Source organism: Tachypleus tridentatus, chromosome 1 (assembly GCF_004210375.1).
Source record: "Tachypleus tridentatus isolate NWPU-2018 chromosome 1, ASM421037v1, whole genome shotgun sequence".
Taxonomy (NCBI): Eukaryota; Metazoa; Arthropoda; class Merostomata; order Xiphosura; family Limulidae; genus Tachypleus; species Tachypleus tridentatus.
The window spans coordinates 141,378,477-141,390,953 of NC_134825.1; the positions used below are offsets into that span (position 1 = coordinate 141,378,477).

General features: G+C 32.8%; 1 pseudogene across 1 annotated transcript in view; it reads right to left on the bottom strand.

The window, feature by feature from the left end:
• LOC143225751 (voltage-dependent calcium channel type A subunit alpha-1-like) overlaps window positions 1–12,477 on the bottom strand; it is an 85,358-nt pseudogene that overhangs the window by 20,022 nt on the left and 52,859 nt on the right. The window contains exons 27-30 of the transcript XR_013014056.1: window positions 11,110–11,220; window positions 7,378–7,461; window positions 6,910–7,026; window positions 2,795–2,860 (exon numbers count right to left, since the gene is read on the bottom strand). The product of XR_013014056.1 is annotated as a voltage-dependent calcium channel type A subunit alpha-1-like (transcript). The remainder of the gene's footprint in view (window positions 1–2,794; window positions 2,861–6,909; window positions 7,027–7,377; window positions 7,462–11,109; window positions 11,221–12,477) is intronic.

Below are 12,477 nucleotides of genomic sequence, written 5' to 3' on the forward strand. Positions count from 1 at the left end.
ACCAAGTTGCTTTTTTAAAACATCATTAACACAGTCACGATATTTAAGAAATGTAGATGGTTATTGAACCTAAATAATACACAATAAATAGTTGATTACACATACAATTTCAGAATTATCTCTACTATGTTGAAAACAAACGTTTGAATCTTCCTTACCAACCATTTTCTCCCTTTCAGTTGTCGGGGCGTTATAAAGTGAGGGTCAATCCTGCTATTCGTTGGTAAAAGATTAGTCAATCAATTGGCGGTTGATGGGTGTTGACGAACCTTCTAGAATATCGCTACTAAATCAGTGACAAACCAAACCAACTCAAGAACAAAGAAACACATTTTCATTTTCAACTTTTAAAAGCTACCTTAACCTTTCTGAAAGCTTTTGTTGGGCCTAATTATTCTATTTGTGACGGATCATCAAAGCTACACCGTGGTCATGTAAGCAAGCTGTCCCTAATATAACGGGAATGACAGCTAGTTAACACATCCAGCGCCAAGTCTTGGGATACTTTTTATTGATGAATACTTGGATTGCTCTTCACAGTCTAACACGACACGGCTGAAAGAACGAACATGTCCAGCGATGGGTTTTGATCTCGTAACCCACATATTGCGAGTTGAGACCCTAATCAACACGCAATGCCAGGCTTTTCTGGTTAAGAATATAAAATATTGATAAAGTGTTAATAAATCTAATAACCTATCATACGTAATGCTAAAACAATCAATCAAAGATATAATATTATATCGTCTATTTAATAACAGTGTCGCAGTTTCTACCAAATCCCTCTTAGCGATGTGAACAATGTTAAATACATAAATCTGATGATAGTATAACATTTCACAAACAAATGAACGCTTTAAAGATGTGAAAAATTAGTTAGTGAAAACATAAGCAAATCGTTTTAAGTTCTAAAGAACTAAAATGACAAAAGTCGCCATATGAAATAAAAAAATACATATGAATATATGGATAACTTACATTACAAAAACAAACATATAAAATAAAAAACCAACAATAATAACTAAGATAATTTGTGGCTAATTTAAATTACATCTGTACAACATATCGTTCCTTTACTAAATAAAAATAAACTCAAGCTTCGAGTAGCTTAAACTATACTTTATAACACCTATCCGGTTGAGTTTTGGTTTGTTTTGTTTTGAGTTTGACGCAAAGCTGCTCAAGGGCTATCTGCGCTAGCCGTCCTTAATTTAGCAGTGTAAGATTAGAAGCAAAGGCAGCTAATCACCATCATCAACCGCCAACTCTTGGGCTACTCTTTTATCAACGAATAGTGGGATTGACCGTCACATTATAAGGCTCCCACGGCTGAAATGGCGGTCATGTTTGGTGCGACGGGGATTCGAACTCGCGACCCTCGGATTACGAGTCGAGTTCCTTAACCAACTGGCCATGCCGGGCCTCCCCGGCTGAGAGAACGCCCATTTGTGGCGACATGTTGTGATCCCGTGGCCAGCAAATTGCGATATTAGATACATTTTTGTACCTAAGTATGGCTAAAGATAATTATTAGATAACCTTTAGTTCATTTGTATTGACGTCACTTTCTTATCTATCCAAGATTACAAGAACTTATTACTGTTTATGTACTAAACGAGTTTCGTATCCGAGTTGGTATGAAAATAATTAAATAATCGTATAGAGAGCACCACTTGTGATTGATTGTTTGTTTTGGAATTTCGCACAAAGCTACTCGAGGGCTATCTGTGCCAGCCGTCCCTAATTTAGTAGTGTAAGACTAGAGGGAAGGCAGCTAGTCATCACCACCCACCGCCAACTCTTGGGCTACTCTTTTACCAACGAATAGTGGGATTGACCGTCACATTATACGCCCCCACGGCTGGGAGGGCGAGCATGTTTAGCGCGACGCGGGCGCGAACCCGCGACCCTCGGATTACGAGTCGTACGCCTCTACGCGCTTGGCCATGCCAGGCCCACTTGTGATTGGACAAGTACACATAAGACTGGTAATTCTAAACCAACCCTTCTCTTTCTGGTGTTCAACAATTAAATACATATTTTAATAATTAAACAACCCTTTGAATGAAGTCTACTCTTAATAATTTTCTAAGATATCGTATTTATTTACACCTCATTAATTCCACTTCACTATAATATTCATTTTAACTGCAGACGATGAACAGTTCAGCTCAAAAAAACAACAACAACAAAATTATTACAATTATTTTTTATTTCCAATGTACGAGAAACGAAATTCGTAATATTTGTTATGTTCTGAAAGTAGGTTTTGGATTTATAGAGGGTGCTCTGAATGAGCAAACATACGTTTGCAATTTACTTTTATGAAACATGTTTTATAATATAAAATAACAAATTTAAATAGCAATTTCGTTATTTCTTCAAATAAATCAAGCAGAACCGTTTTATTTATTCAGTCTTATATCAAGTGAAGGACAACATAAAACAATCAACACTATACTCTTGAATATTTTATTGTCACGCGTAACTCAAACAGTTTTTCAAAACTTTAATATTCATATGACATCAATATTTCATTAAAAGATATTGGGAAAAATTCAGTAAACAAAATGCCGAAGAAAAATATTTTTTTTATTTGAAAACTAAGTGAAGCGTTTTATTTTCACACAAAACTCAAAGTTTTGTACAGTTAATATATTATATCGTCGTGTATTAACTTCATTCACCAAACAGACGAAGTTCTGACAAGTTAACGATGTTTCTGTGAAACATACACTTCAAATAAACCGAAACACAAAACCCCACAAAGTCATCTTCACCTCATGACACTTACCTGCATTCCAATTATAGCATATATGAAGAACAACATGGCGATAAGTAAACACACGTATGGCAGTGCCTAAAAAAATATGACAGTGGGTGTTAATGTAATTTATTATAACAATTAAACTACACTTAGTTTCAGGAACAAAACAGTGGGTGTTAGTGTGATTTATTATAACAATTAAACTACAGTTAGTTTCAGGAACTAAACAACTGGTGTTAATGTGATTTATTATAAAAATTGAACTACAGTTAGTTTCAAAAACAAAACAGTGGGTGTTAGTGTGATTTATTATAACAATTAAACTACAGTAACTTTCAGGAACTAGACAGTGGGTGTTAATGTGATTTATTATAACAATTAAACTACAGTAACTTTCAGGAACTAGACAGTGGGTGTTAATGTGATTTATTATAACAATTAAACTACAGCACCTTTCAGGAACTAGACAGTGGGTGTTAATGTGATTTATTATAACAATTAAACTACAGTAACTTTCAGGAACTAGACAGTGGGTGTTAATGTGATTTATTATAACAATTAAACTACAGTACCTTGCAGGAACTAGACAGCTGGTGTTAATGTGATTTATTATGACAATTAAACTATAGTTACTTTCAGGAGCAAGACAGTGGGTGTTAATGTGATTTATTATAACAATTAAACTGCAGTTAGTTTCAGGAACTAAACAACTGGTGTTAATGTGATTTATTATAACAATTAAACTACAGTACCTTGCAGGAACTAGACAGCTGGTGTTAATGTGATTTATTATGACAATTAAACTACAGCTAGTGATGTCGAGAAACCCACTTGTTGAAAAATTTATATGCAAAAACGGCTCGTTTGGGTTGAGAAAATATTTTACATAGAAGAGCGAACAACGTTTCGACTTTCTTCGGTCATCGTCAGGTTCACAAAGAAAGAGGTAACTGACCGGAAGCTGACCACATGTTTGAAAGGGGTTGTGTAACTAAGTGTCGGAATGTAGAGGGCGGTGTTAGATGTTTGAATATATAATTTTATTTATTTTATTATATTAATATAGGTATAAAGGCGTTCCTTTATATTGGTTTATTTTGGGTTTAAGTTGTTGTATAAGTAAGGCTTCTTTAATTTTGCGTTTGTTTATGTTTGTTTCTTTATTTAGTATTTGAGTGTTTTCTATGATTATGTTGTGTTTATTTGACTTGCAGTGTTCGAAAACGTGTGAAGGTGACTTTTTATGTTCTTTGAATCTGGTTTCCATTTTTCTACTTGTTTCTCCAATATAGAAGTCGTGGCAGTTATCACATTGTGTTTTGTAAATAATGTTGGTGTGGTGTTTGTCAGTGTAGTTTTTATTAACCTCAGTTTTGTGCCTGGTTTTTGAATAAATTTGGTATTAACTGGAATGTCATATTTTGTTACTAATTTTTGCCAAATGTTGGTTATTTGTTTGCTGATGTCAGGAATATATGGTATACAGCAGTATATGGTTTCGTGATTTTTTTGATTCGTGAGATATATTTACTTTAGTTGGTTGATTTTGCTTTCTGTCTAGGTGTGTGCGTATAATGTTTTCTACTGTTTGTGGGGGAAACTTATTGATGTTGATGAAGTATTGTTTTATTTTGTCTAATTCATCGTTAATTTTATCTGATGAGCATAGTTTTACGGCTGTGTTTATTTGGTTTCTTATTATGTTGAGTTTTTTGTTTTGTTTCATGTGCTGAGTCCCAAGGAATGTGAAATTCCAACCATAGAAATCAAAACATGTTTAGAAGACCTAGCCAGGAGACTTGTGATACTTTCTACAGAGAACAAAAACAAGGAAACAACCAAACACAACCAACAGAAAGAAGACAACTTAGATAATTTTATTGACATCCAACAGCCAAACTTCCCAGGTAAAACTACAAATTTATATTTTCCAGAAACACCTAAAAACAGCATCTTAAACGATTTTTTCAAAGAATTTTCTCACAAAACCAGCAACATAATTTCGCAAAACAGAAAACTAAAAAACAACCTTACAAAAAAGAGACATTAATTCCATTAAAAACCTAAAACAAGACAAAAACATAAAAATTCTAAAAGTAGATAAAGGTAACGCTATAGTCATAATGAACACGAATTAATACATCCAAAAAATGAATAACATCCTATCAGACACGAACAAATTTAAACCAATACACACAAATCCAACAAAGACACACGAGACGCAACTGAACAAATTACTACTACAAATGAAAAAGGCCAACAGAATTTCCCAAACACTTTATTCCTACCTACGTAAAACCGACTCACGCACACCGCAAATATACGGCATCCCCAAACCTCATAAACCAGATTGTCCATTACGACCAATAATGTCCACATATGAATCGTTTAATTACAATCTTGGTAAATACATAGCATGGGCATTCTCCAAATATGTAACATCAGCCAGCTCATTCATCAAAGACTCTTTTAATTTCAAGTCTAATCTAAATCAACTTAATCATAAAGCCTTAATGGCCAGTTTCGATATTATATCCCTCTTTACAGAAGTTCCAACCACTGAAGCCTGCAAGATAGCCTTAGAACTCTATATCCGAGACCCTAACCCAACCATAGAAATTCCCAGTAACCAGTTAGCAACCCTAATAGAATTCACCACGATAAAGACAAACTTCATGTTCAACAACTAAAACTATATACAAACAAATGGCCTAAGCATGGGCAACCCAGTATCACCAGTTCTAGCCAATATTTTTTATGACACAAGTTGAAACACAAGCAATTAACACAGCATTACATCCACCACTATACTGGTACAGATATGTAGATGACACGGTTGCGGGATTCAAATCTACAGAACACATACTTAATTTTTCAATCACATTAACTCTATACATCCCAACATTAACTTCACATGTGAACAGGAAGAAAGCAATCAAATATCATTTCTTAACCTCAAAATTACAAGAACCGACACACAATTCAAAACAGAAATCCACCGAAAAATCACCCATACTGGACTAAACATTCCTTTGGACTCAGCACATGAAACAAAACAAAAACTCAACATAATAAGAAACCAAATAAACACAGCCATGAAACTATGCTCACCAGATAAAATTAACGATGAATTAGACAAAATAAAACAATACTTCATCAACATCAATAAGTTTCCCCCACAAACAGTAGAAAACATTATACGCACACACCTAGACAGAAAGCAAAATCAACCAACTAAAGTAAATATATCTCACGAATCAAAAAATCACGAAACCATATACTGCTGTATACCATATATTCCTGACATCAGCAAACAAATAACCAACATTTGGCAAAAATTAGTAACAAAATATGACATTCCAGTTAATACCAAATTTATTCAAAAACCAGGCACAAAACTGAGGTCTGTAAAAACTACACTGACAAACACCACACCAACATTATTTATAAAATACAATGTGATAACTGCCACGACTTCTATATTGGAGAAACAAGTAGAAAAATGGAAACCAGATTCAAAGAACATAAAAAGTCACCTTCACACGTTTTCGAACACTGCAAGTCAAATAAACACAACATAACCATAGAAAACACTCAAATACTAAATAAAGAAACAAACATAAACAAACGCAAAATTAAAGAAGCCTTACTTATACAACTTAAACCCAAAATAAACAATATAAAGAAACGCCTTTATACCTATATTAATATAATAAAATAAATAAAATTATATATTCAAACATCTAACACCGCCCTCTACATTCCAACACTCAGTTACACAAACTCTTTCAAACATGTGGTCAGCTTCCGGTCAGTTACCTCTTTCTTTGTGAACCTGACGATGACCGAAGAAGGTCGAAACGTTGTTCGCTCTTCTATGTAAAATATTTTCTCAACCCAAACGAGCTGTTTTTGCATATAAACTACAGTTAGTTTCAAGAACTAGACAGCTGGTGTTAATGTGATTTATTGTAACAATTAAACTACAGTTACTTTCAGGAACAATACAGTGGGTGTTAATGCGATTTATTATAACAATTAAACTACACTTAGTTTTAGGAAGAAAGCAGTGGATGTTAATGTGATTTATTATAACAATAAAAGGAAAGGACTGAATGGTTTATAGCACATGTGACTCTAACCTTAAAAGACTGAATAAATGTCCACAACAAGATACGAATGGTGTAACCCTGTCGGAGAAGCTTGATGAGACGAGCAGCTCGAAATAATCGGAGAAATCCCACATTGAAAAAGTTCGCCTACAATAACAGCGATAAGTAAAATTTTTAGATAAAAAACCAATAACATTGAAATATAGACTTGTGCCTAGATATCATGTATCAATTTAACTACAGTTCTCACTTGTTTAAACAGAAATTTAAAATTAGATTTTAATTGCTGTCAAGTTATATACTCACCAATATAATATCTTACATTTACGTATTGTCAAATTTTATGACAATTTCTTACAAGAAATATGTTTCAACATGATGACTATTAACGCCCCTAAAGTAGTAAACCAAATCATAGAATAAACATAAAAAATGATTAAGTTAATTAACAAAGCTCGGATAGTAAATAATAAAAATGTAAACGTAATCTATACTTACTCCAGTTTCGACCACCAGGGCGTCAATGACACTTCCAACCACTGTTATAAAGTCAAACGTATTCCAACCGTCTTGAAAGTAATTCTTTGGTTTTATTTTCAAAGAAAAATCAATTTTTTATTACTCGCGAAATGAAAATAATAATAAAAAACCTAGTTGAAAACCTCCATAGCTTAATCTTCATTTTACTAATTTTCAAAATTTAAAATGAATAAAATTTTCTCGCGATATTCACGAGTTGATTACTGTTAATGTTCAGGGAGATTATTCAGTAAAAAGTAGATATCGTCTGAATTGAAGAAAAATGTTCGTAATATTTTTTTACAAATAATATTTTAAATATCCAGATAACTGATATTTAATCAAGTATTGTAAATTTCCAAACAATAAAAGTGTTGCAAAAAAAAACAATTATTGTAAATTTCTGAACAACAAAAATGTCGCAAAGAAAACAATTGGAAATTTCAGAACAATAAAAATGTTGCAAAGAAAACAATTGTAAATTTATGAACAACAAAAATGTTGCAAAGAAAACGGTTATTGCAAATTGTTAAACAATAAATGTTTTGCAAAGAAAACAATTGTAAATTTATGAACAAGAAAAATATTGCAAAGAAAACAATTATTGTAAATTTTTTAACAAGAAAAATGTTGCAAAGAAAACAATTATTGTAAATTTTTGGACAATAAAAAGTTGTAGAGAAAACAATTATTGTAAATTTCTGAACAATAAAAGTTGTAGATAAAACAAGTATTGTAAATTTCTGAACAACAAAAATGTTACAAAGAAAATGTTATTGTAAATTCCTGAACAATAAAAGTGTTGTAAAGAAAACAGTTATTGCAAATTTCTGAATATTAAAATCGTCGCAAAAATAACAATTAACTTAAGAAAACCTATCAACCTACCAGTACTACTGAGCCTATATTGTTATTATAAATGTTATTACAATCGAATTCATTTTAACAAAGAATTTCACTAATTATTCTGAAAAATAAAATAGCTTTTGGTACGTAAAATCTTACACCAAAATTATCAGAATCACAGCCGTCGAAAGACGTCTACAAAATATGATAATTTCAAGTTCATGTCTTACACCACCTCTTCTGTGAGAGATTTACAATAATTATCTACTCATAAATAAAGTACAGTAATATAATAAAATAAATCACACACAGGTCGGAATTTTGTTAAGTTACCCTAAAATATGAACTGTCTCTGGCTACTAGCAAGGTAAAAGCGATTCCAGCAAATATACAGTAATGGAGTTTGAAGTTGTTTTCGTCTGTTTAAAAGTTTATCACAATACTGCACGAGTAGGTTCCTTTTTAAATGACCGATACTAAGCCTAACATAAATTACACATATAATAACAGAGTAAAAAACAGAGTAATTTTAATTATCAAGTGAGACAGTAAACATTACTTTGAGTAGCTTTAGAAAATAATCTGTTGTTTTTTTTTAATTAAGCACAAAGCTACACAATGGGCTATCTGTGCTCTGCCCACCACGTGTATCGAAACCCGGTTTTTAGCGTTGTAAGTCCGCAGACATACCGCTGAGCCACTGGGGGGCAAAAATAATCTGAAGCGGAAAACAGGATAATAGGCTGTGCTGCGAGGATATCAAGCACCGAATTTTAGGGTATAAGCTTTAAAACTTGGGCTGGGTAGTAAATATTGTAATGAAAGTAGATTTAAGAAAGGGTTTATTCAGTCGCTTTATATTTGGGTTTTGTAGGCTTTAATGACATTGGGTTCTTTACTCACGTTCACAGCTTTTAAGTTTATATCTTAATATCATTGTTACTTACCTAATCCAGGAGTTTACAGCGATAAGTCTAAGGAACTATAACGCTGGAAACCCGGGTTCAATACTCGTCGTGGGCACAGCACAGATAACCAATCGTGTAACTTCGGGCTTAAGCATAGCAAGACTTTAACCACTATTATACACACAGAAATAACAAACAAAAAATTGTTTTAACGACCAGGTTGTCCTTGACAAAGTAATAATCACTTTCATTATTGTTGGATGTAACGCAACGAGAGTAAAAATAATTTGTTCAATAAATATGTATTGTTTGATATTTTGTTCCCAAACTTCCACATTCAAGATAACTACCTTTAACATAAAGGAAAAAAAAAACACTTGAAGGACAATGCTTTAATTCTTAATAATGAAAAAAATAGTCATTAAGTAGCCATTGAACAAGAGATCAAACCCCGAGACACGTATTAAGTATTTGTATATTTGTAGTTAAACACAACAAGCTATCAGTGCTCTGCCCACGACGTGGTCCCTACCGTTGTAAGTACACAGACATACGGGTGTGCCAGCGAGGGACAGGGGTATTAAGTGTAACTTTACAAACAGAATCATTTGATTAATTTAAACAGGATATTTGCAGAATGCGTGCTGCATGAATCGAACCACAAACTTTGGCGTTATAAGGCTCGAATCATCTACCGAGTCAACAAGGAACCGAATCTTATTACAGCTGTACTTACTGATGTGGCAGAATTTTCGATACTATAGAAAGTTACTAAAATGATTTTTCCCTGAAAAAAAAACAAAAACAAAACAATTCTTATCAGCAAATAACTAATCATCTCTAGTTCTAGGAGTGTTATAGCTTTAGTTTTTCGGCACTGCTTTAAAAAAGAACCAAGTTGTATCTGAATACATCACGAGTAAATGTCGATAATACAGACATATTCCATTTCACACATATCTTAATTTGCTGCATGTGAAATGCTACCTTGCAGAATGTTAACCATAAAAAATATTTCTATTTATACTTTTTAGAAACTACGTACAGGCAGGGGTCGCTACGTGCACACAACATTTTTATGACAGTGTCTTAAAAGACGGATTATTTCTTACAATTTGTCGCTGGCATTTTTTAAAGAACTAAAAAGACTGTTTCTGTTGAAATATAAGTTTATATGTATATATTTTTTATTTTAAAGCGAGTTAAAAACCGACTTTTTTAACTTTGTACATTGAACTGTGAATTATTATGTAGTCCAAATAGTCTTTCATTACTAGAATGGAGTATTGTTAGGTGGTTCAACACAACCTTTTATTACTAGAATGAAATCCTGTCAGGTGGTTCAGTAGAACCTTTTATTACTAGAATGGAGAGTTGTCAGGTGGTTCAATAAAATCTTTTTTACTAGAATGGAGTGTTGTCAGGTGGTTCAATAGAACCTTTTATTACTAGAATGGAGCATTGTCAGATGGTTCAACAGAACCTTTTATTATTAGAATGGAGTATTGTCAGATGGTTTAACAGAATTTTTTATTACTAGAATGGAGTATTGTCAGGTGATTCAATAGAACCTTTTATTACTAGAATGGAGTATTGTCAAGTGGTTCAATAGAACCTTTTATTACTAGTTTCACAGTTATTATTTTAGTATACCCTAAGAAAGGATTGTCAGCATCTGGGTGTAATTCTACATTCACTGTCTAAAACGTTACAGAAATATATAGAAACGTATAATTCTCGTTTCATCTTTACTACAAAGCTTGACGTGAAAAGAAATGGAAAACTAACCTATACTTTACTAACACAGTAACACGTTCATGTAGCCTGTAATTAGTTAGATATTATCTTAAAACTGACAGTTTGTTCCCGAGTTAACTCGTAGAGCGTAAGTGACACCAGTGTGATTGTGGAATTTGTTTATAATAATATTAGTAAAAGAAAGATAAAATCACCAAACCTTGCATCCAAACGCCATTAGCTTGAGAATACATTCTAAGAAGAACAGAGCGGTGAAGGCAACGTTCATGTAGCTTAAGATATCTAGGTACAAAATGCTTGCTTTGTGGTTCTACACTCGGTGTGGTGTGAGCACAGGAGAGAGAGAGAGAAAAACCGAAACGAAAATAAGAGGACGTTTCGAATATTAACCAAAACCACATCTGTAACATTTTTTTAGGCTCACCGAGGGCTACAAATAATGAATTCGAGTAATATATATAAAAACAACACAATGTTAATGAAGTTTAAAATAAAAGTGTATGTTAGCTTTTAAATGCTGATGGAGAAAGTATGGCCTGATTTATATAAAAATTATGCCTATTTTCTTCGAGTAAAACAAATTTAAATTCACTGAAGTTGACAACTGTCACAGTTTTAAAGACCTCAGCCTTCGCAATTGTTCAACTACTGAATAGAAACAGTCGTAAGTGTATTTCTTTTCATAATACTTGACAACAACACAAACCATTTTTAGCAAAGTATAAAAAGTTATTAAATAGCCACGACTTTCTAACCAAATAAATAAAAGTTTCTTGCAAGCACAATGCATAAACGTATTGGATAAAACCATGCAATTTGTGTTTATTGTGTTAGGGTTAACATATGTTGAAGCATGTCCGATCTTTTCCCATGTATAAAACACATCATCTTATGAGGTCGTTTAGTGTTTGGAGAGGCTACATTGAAGATGCAAAAAAATTACTGGTTAGTATATTAGTGTGACCAAGTTAATTAAAATATTCATTTGTTGTTCTATTTCTTTATCTGATAACATGGAATATAACGTATGTATTTAGAACGTTCATGGTGATGCGGGTGAACTCAGGCATCTCGAGGCTACCTGGGTTTTTAGCTAGATGAATGTTAAGTCTTTTTTTAATTATTATTATTATTAAAGTGTGTACTTAGGCGTATTACAACACACGTACACATCGCAACTCTGACCACACTAAGACAAAAGCTAGTAGACTTTGAGTCAATAATCTTTTGAAGATCAAACAAAAATCTGGCTAACATTCAGTTTTGTTATACGGAAACATGTCACATGCAGCAAACACGAGCTAACTAACAACAGTTAAAGACGGAAGAAAGTTAGTCGGTGGATAACACATGTGATAGTAAAAAATCAAAGAGGCCACTTTAGTAAAACTTATTATTAACCTAGGAGATGGTAAAGAAGGATAAAGTAACACTTGTTCTTAAGCTATGGGATGGTCAAGAGAGATAAACTCACTTGAATGGCACCTAAAATATACTGACTCAAATCATTCAAAGTTATTCATGTTTTCATGACGCGCGTCTCAACTCGACTCGTATGTTCCAAGAT